At 47.8% G+C, this 5,713-nt stretch overlaps 3 non-coding genes across 3 annotated transcripts; 2 read left to right on the top strand and 1 right to left on the bottom strand.

Annotated features, from left to right (window-relative positions):
* Positions 1–2,861: 2,861 nt before the first annotated feature.
* TRNAH-GUG (transfer RNA histidin (anticodon GUG)) lies at positions 2,862–2,932 on the bottom strand. The gene has a single exon. It is a non-coding gene; the product is annotated as a tRNA-His (tRNA).
* A 317-nt stretch (positions 2,933–3,249) lies between these two features.
* TRNAH-GUG (transfer RNA histidin (anticodon GUG)) lies at positions 3,250–3,322 on the top strand. The gene has a single exon. It is a non-coding gene; the product is annotated as a tRNA-His (tRNA).
* Positions 3,323–3,389: 67 nt separating this feature from the next.
* TRNAH-GUG (transfer RNA histidin (anticodon GUG)) lies at positions 3,390–3,462 on the top strand. The gene has a single exon. It is a non-coding gene; the product is annotated as a tRNA-His (tRNA).
* The last annotated feature ends 2,251 nt before the right edge of the window (positions 3,463–5,713 follow it).

The raw sequence follows: 5,713 nt of genomic DNA, 5'->3' as shown, positions 1-5,713 counted from the left end.
ACTACATCAATGAAACCAAGGAGAGGCACAACCTGCGGTGGACGCTGATACTTAACCCGGCCATTCAAGCTGACAAAGGACAGTCGTACAGTGTCTTCGCTGAGGGCTACCGGCGAGATGTGTTCATCAAATGGCCAAAGGAGCTGGCGGCCAACTTTTCGGCAATTGGCCACCCTCGCAATGCCCCCGCTGATAAGGGTGTGCTATACGGCAAGGTCTGGCCCAATGGGCCGGCCGCCTTTCCGGACTTTTTCAAAAACTCCACAGTCTACTGGTGGAAGGAGATGATCAAGAGCCTGCATGGTGACTTGAAGTTTGACGCTCTGTGGATTGTAGGTGCACTTAGCGTAATTGAAAAGTGCTGTGTACCACTAATGACTCCTGCCCTTATCTCCCTTATCTTCCAAGGACATGAACGAGCCGAGCAACTTTGACGAGACGTCCTGGTACCGGTGTCCGGCAGATAAGTACGCCATATCTTATCGTAAGCAAGAGGTTTTACCAGTTTTTTCAATGTCACTGTGTAGATACACACTGCAAATCTTTATTCCTTACCTGCCCAATTTTTTGTTTATCTACCCGAGCAGCGGCGATGAAGTTCAGCGAGCCAATCAACACCAAGACCATCTGCATGAGCGCCGTACAGGGCGAACAGGGCGAGCTCCGACACTACGACGTGCACTCGCTGTACGGCTGGTCGGAGACGAAGCCCACGCTTGAGTGAGTGAACTGAACTGATTGGATCGTTGTGTCCACAACAACGCAGCAGCAGCATGCAAACATTCCCTCTTATCTAACAATTCCCCATTACCATTAGTGGGCTGCAGGAGGCGACCGGAAAGCGTGGCTTTGTGCTCTCCCGCTCGACGTACCCCAGCTCAGGGCGGTGGGGCGCCCACTGGCTGGGCGACAACACCGCCAGCTGGGAGCAGCTGCGCCAGTCCATCATTGGACTGCTCGAGTTTAGCCTCTTCGGCGTCAGCTTCACCGGGGCGGACATCTGCGGCTTTGGGGGCGAGCCGGGGGCGGAGTTGTGCCGGCGGTGGCTCGTCCTGGGCGCCTACTACCCCTTCTCCCGGTCGCACAACACCTGCTTCTACCGATCACATGTACACGGAGAGACGGTAGCAAGGTGAGAATTTTGCTTCCTAGCAAAGAAACTGTTTTGATAATTACATTTTTAAACGCTAGACCGCTGCACCACGAGTTTCCACTGGACACTGCCGCCCGGAGCATTGATGAGCAGTTTCTTCTGGGGCCGTCGGTGCTGGTCAGCCCTTTTCTCTTTGAGGTAAAGTGCAAACTAAACAATAAAAAAATTTGTTCATTTGAATATATTCTGCTTTTTTAACAAAATCAAACGTTTCACAACGCATACGTTCCGGGCGGAAATTCCTCCTCCTCCTCCGAGTGGTACCGAATGGAGGGCGACTTTGTGACCAAAGTGCACCCCACTTCAGGCACTGTCCACTTTGCCGAGGCTGACTCTCATCGCCCACTTCTGCTTCGAGCAGGCACCGTTTTACCCGTCGTCGCCGACGGCAAACTGCCCACCGTGGTCAACACAGCCAATTTACGAAAAACCCCCATAGAGTTGTGGGTATTGCCCAACTCAAGTTCTGGTTCTGCAAGTGGTGATCTCTTCTATGACGACGGAGAGTCGATCGACACTTTCGAAGCGGGAAATTACAATTTGTACGAGTTCAAGCTGAGCAAATGCAACCTCAGCATCAAAGTAGAACATTTTGGATATCAGGCACCTCCAAACTTTCAGGATATTCTCAAAGTTGACAACATCAAGGTGGCATTGAGTAGCAGCAAAGCCATCAACAGTGACAACTTGAATGTGTCCATTGATGGAGCAGGTAATCATCCTCTGAAGGCAAACATTAAAGACAACATGTTGAACATTCATCTTAGTGAAGCGGTAGACTTGCTCAAATCCAACAAAACCGTTTCCATTGTGTTTAGCAACAAAAACAGCGGAGAGTGTTTTACTCACTAAGTTTGTATTTAAACTGATTATCATCATAAAATAATTTCTAAAACTCACCCTTATCTACTGAAAAACTCTCTACTCTAATCTCTAGCCCAGTCGATTTATTGATTTGATTTGGTTTAGTAGTAGTAGTCAATCTTCTTGTATCGACTCATCAGCAGTGCCAGCATCGTCATGAAGGTGGTGGTCAGCTAAATTAAGGCATTAAAATAAAATAAATCTGTTTTGAAAAAAAAGAAGAACCTACCTTGACACAGGTCTGCGTGTTAATGGGCTTTCCCAGGAAGCTGATGTCAATTACATTGGCCAGCGTCTGGTCGTAGTACTGCTGCACCTGAAAAAAATGAAAATGTTTGTTTGTTTCTTTACGCAAAAACTCATTTTCAGTGCAAACAAACCTTAAACTTAAGCGACAGCTTTTCACTCTTCAGCAGCTGATCACTGCACACCATCGCCCGGTACAGTCGGTAGCCGGAGCTGTTGGCCATCTGGTCGACCTTGCCGGCAATGTGCGACAGGTAGCCGATGAGGAAGATGTAGCTGATGCCATTCTCAAACCAGAAGAAGAAGAACTGGTTGAGGGCGCTGGCCCACTTTAGCTGGCGCATTGTGGTGTAGAAGCGATCGGGGATGACTAATGTTATTCTTTTTAAGCAAGTTTATAAACAGAGAAGACGGTTTTAAGATTTAAACACATAAAAAAAATTAAGTTTGCTTAAAAACAGTAGAATCGAGCCCGGCATTTGTCTTGTTGTTGTTGTTTCTCAAGGTACTAAGAGCTTTACCAAACAGATCTCTTTCCACTTCAACTTTTAAAGTGTGCCGAAGTGAAAAAATGATTCTTCAGTGAAGCTCAAATTTTTGTCGATGGGCAGAATCGAACTACCGCCTTTACGGCCACAACGTAGAGTACTACCACTATACTACATCGACACTGTCCACTTTGAAGTAGTCTACCTAGGGAGCACTTTAAGGCTACGGAGGAGCACTTTAGATCAGGAAAAGTAGATCAACTCCATTATTATTATAACAGCTTTTGTTGTTGTTCAGTTTGAGCAGAGAGCAACCGGATTTTCTTTTTGCCCATTTGAGAAGAGCGCGCCGATTGAGAGTCGAGGTAAACGCTCAGTCAGACTGGATAACAATAATTAAGCTGATCTACCTTTTCCTTTTATCCGATCCCTTTTCTTAAGTGCTCCCCACAGATTACCTTTAAAGAGCTCCCACTACCTGAGACCTTCAAGAGACGGGTCGATGTCGTATAGTGGTCTAGTACACTTCGTTGTGGCCGAAGAAACGGCTGTTCGATTCAGCCCATCGACACCTTTTTTTGTTTTCATTTTCAACTTTTTTTAGAAATGCNCCACTACCTGAGACCTTCAAGAGACGGGTCGATGTCGTATAGTGGTCTAGTACACTTCGTTGTGGCCGAAGAAACGGCTGTTCGATTCAGCCCATCGACACCTTTTTTTGTTTTCATTTTCAACTTTTTTTAGAAATGCAAAAAATAGGAATTTTTTTCTGAAAGAACGAGCTCAAACGCAAGTAATGTTTTTCAGAAAAGGTTCTTCAAAGGTAGGAAAGTACTGTTTAGCCATTTTGATTTAGGTGAAACGCGGTTTTCATTTTCTTGTTTTGGCGAGTGTCTTCAGTTCGAAAATCAGAGCGCCGGTTAGCACGGTGCAGTTTAAACCGGAGTTGACGCCAGCAACATGCACCGTGTTAGGAGGGTGCGCTCTTCCGAGCACTTCTGTCACGTGGGCGCTTATGTTTTGATTCGGCTTTCCATCTTTTTTGCTTTAAAATTCGGATTCTTTTGCTCTGGTTTTGTTTTACTGATTGGCCTAGATAAAAAAAGAAGAAGAATTAGAATGTGTGAGCGAAACGACACACCGGCGGGCGAGTCACCGGCCGGCAATCACCTGTACGCCAAGTTTAAGAAGCAGCTTTTGGAGAGGTAAGAACAATCAAAAAAGAAATCTGATTTTTTTTATTCTAAACACTTTTCTGATTTTTAGCGGCTTCAAGAGCAAGTGCCGGAAGTGCAATGACCGAGAAGGTACTGTGCTGCTGCAGAAGATGCACGTTTTCTGCGCGGACTGTTTGCTGGAGTACTGCCGCCACAAGTTCCGCTCGACAATCGGCAAGGAGAAGGTGCTCGGCGCCAGTGATCGGGTCCTGGTGGCCGTTTCCGGTGGGGCTGCCTCTCTGGCCATGGTCGACATGATCAGAGGCGGTCTGGAGGGTAAAGTGATTCACAAGAGGCCGAAGTACATCACCTCGGTGGTCCATGTTGACGGTAGGAAGGAAGAAAAACCTTTTTTGAACTCGAAAATCGAAACTAAACGCTTTTTTCCAGAATCGATCCTCAGCTCTTCTGAAGAGCCAGCCCAACTTTCCCGTGACCTCTTCACCTTCCTATGCAGCAGCAGCGACCTTGATCTTTACCTGACGGCGATTGAGGGTACAGTTTCGAAATCCCAGAACAGTCACCACCTTCTCATCGCCGCCGCCGACCCAGCTTCGCTTGAAGAGAAGTTCACACGAGCGAAGGAGTTCCTCTCCGAGCAGCGCTTCCTCTTTGGAAGCTCTTTTCTGGCCTCTTTCGCCCGCCTTCAGTCGCCTACCTCTAAACAGGACTTTGTGGAAAGGTTGCGAACTCTGGCGCTGGTCCGGCTGGCAAGGTCAATTGCCTTTACGCGGATCTTCGTCGGTTCCACTCGAACCGAGCTGGCCACCGCCCTCCTCGCCGACATTAGCCTGGGACGGGGCATTGAGGTGCAGTCGGAGATGGTAAAGTTTTGGGATTGTTTTTTTAAGGTTTGGTTTCTAATTTCGAAGGTGGCCACCTTTTCAGGCCTTCCTCGACGACCGCTTCGCCGGATCATCGGCAGTGACCATCCTCCGGCCCTGTCGCGAGCTGACCGCCAAGGAGCTCGCCTTTTACGTCCGTCTTCGAGGCCTGGACCCAGCGGGAACTCTCACCGGCAGCCGACACGCCTTCACCACTGCCAAACCGACCAAGTCGGCCATTCACCGCCTGACGGAGGCCTTCCTCGGTGGCCTGGCGGAGGAGTTTCCCTCCACGGTGTACACCGTCTTCAACACGGGCAATAAGATCACCTCGGCTACCTCGAATACTTTTTCATCTGTGGATATTGAGGATCTCAAGAAGGAGGAAAATTTGAAGGCAAAGAAGCAAAAGGAAGTGGAGAGATGTCGGTTTTGCTGGGCCACAATTGATACGCAGTTTTTACGCGCCCGTCACGAGTATTCCGCCTTTGAGGCGCTTCAGCTAACTTCGGCTCTTTCTATTGGAGAAGAGGAAAAGGTTGAAAAGTTAGAAGATTTCAAAACTTCCGAGTTTTGCTACTCCTGCCTGCGACTAGGCGAGGAGATGGGCGTAGAGGAGTTCAGGAGTTTCTGTATTGTTCCCCGGTGATGTGTTTTTGATGAAAAAATAAAATGATATTTTTGTGAACTTGTCTTTTCGGAAGTTTGTCTACTGTGATCTGTCAGCTGGCGTGTTTACGTTTTGGCTGCTGCTGCTGTTTGTTTCTTGAACGACTTGTTTGGGAGATTTGAACATTTGTCTTCAGCTTTTCTTATCTTCTTCACCATCCACCTACCTCAAAGTCTCTCGGAGAAAAGGTCACCGCAAAGTCTTCTGGTCCTCTGAAACACTCTCAAGCCTTTCTAGTCTCTCTTTTTGAC

This window comes from Rhagoletis zephyria, unplaced genomic scaffold (assembly GCF_001687245.7).
Source record: "Rhagoletis zephyria isolate East Lansing unplaced genomic scaffold, Rhagoletis_zephyria_1.1 Rzeph_scaffold_25918, whole genome shotgun sequence".
Taxonomy (NCBI): domain Eukaryota; kingdom Metazoa; phylum Arthropoda; class Insecta; order Diptera; family Tephritidae; genus Rhagoletis; species Rhagoletis zephyria.
The sequence above is the reverse complement of the archived record's forward strand: the minus strand, read 5'-3'. Positions and strand labels throughout refer to the sequence as shown.